The following is a 1,233-nucleotide window of genomic DNA, read 5'->3' on the forward strand; positions in this document are numbered from 1 at the left end:
AAACTAAAACGACATTACATATTACTTTTGGAAAAAGAAATTACTCCCGTGAATTAAAACTTCACCAACATTTACTGACCCCAGTACATTTCAATTAATTTCTTTAATTATTTCAGCATGGCGGTCAATTAATTCAGTCAGCCTTGCATACAGTTCAGTCATACGGAGGTCTTTTCGAAAACAACAAAAAATGTGCCCTGCTGCCACAACCGTTGATTTCATCAGACGGCTGAGAAACCATATCGCGCGGACCTTCTTGCCAATCTTTATGCTCCGGGGAAAACTTCTCTGACAAAACCATTGTCCACGTGTCTGCTGCTGATTGTTATCACTGCCCCTCCGGAAAATACCACTATCTCATGAAAAGTCGTGCGATGGAAGACAGGCAGTTTTGTGAAATAGTACGCAGCAGGGGAAATTAACATTTCAACACTCCCCTTTAATTTCAACTGCTGGGTTATCAGTCATACCCAGACATTTCATCAAAAATTCAAAACTTTTCTGCCTATTCGTATCAGCTTTCCTTTCATCGCTTTCACTGCTGTGCTCAGGCACTCCAATCAATCCCGAGCCACAAAATTGTGCCTGGTTACTGTTCTGGAGAATAAGAGTACTGTCTTTGCAGCTGGCTATATCCATTGGGGCATGATCTGCACTTGTGCTTTCTGGGAAAATCAGTGGGTCATTTGCTCTCAGTTCCTTAGATGTTCCTTCAGATGCCATAGCAGCTGCAAAAGTATTCTGATCATTATGTAATATCCTCTTTCTCTCTGCCTCAGACAAGATTTCCAACCTTTGCATCTCCAAGCTATCCTGCAACCTTTTCTTCTCTGCTCTTATGGCAGATTTAATTCCATATCTCTCCCCTATAAGAAGATCCATATGATAGAGTTCTACCAGGGTCTTCATCAAATCTTCAATCTCTTCCTCTGTCATATTGACAAGGGTGTTGGGAGTGAAGCCCATCTCGGTCATCTTTGCAAGAGTTACGTATCGAACTCCATACTCTTTAAACAGATCTTCATCAAAGAATGACTGTTAATATAGTTCAGCAAGGATTTCATAAGGACCCATTCACTAATAGCTTCAGCGATAATGATCAAGAATTATAGGTTCCCCCTAACTGTATGCATCGTCTCTTTTTGGCAGAGTCTTCTCAAAAAAAACTTAGATTGGCTGGAGAGCTCAAGGGACTTTCGGACTGTATTTCCTTCCTTCTCCATACTTGTTTAA

The 1,233-nt window shown here is 41.0% G+C and overlaps 1 pseudogene; it reads right to left on the reverse strand.

Annotated features, from left to right (window-relative positions):
• Positions 1-426: 426 nt before the first annotated feature.
• On the reverse strand, positions 427-1,018 carry LOC149267176 (floricaula/leafy-like protein FL1 pseudogene; annotated as a pseudogene).
• Positions 1,019-1,233: the final 215 nt, after the last annotated feature.

The sequence above is a fragment of the Pinus tabuliformis genome, chromosome 6 (assembly GCF_031772625.1).
Source record: "Pinus tabuliformis cultivar Carrire ecotype Pingquan chromosome 6, CPIR1, whole genome shotgun sequence".
Taxonomy (NCBI): Eukaryota; Viridiplantae; Streptophyta; class Pinopsida; order Pinales; family Pinaceae; genus Pinus; species Pinus tabuliformis.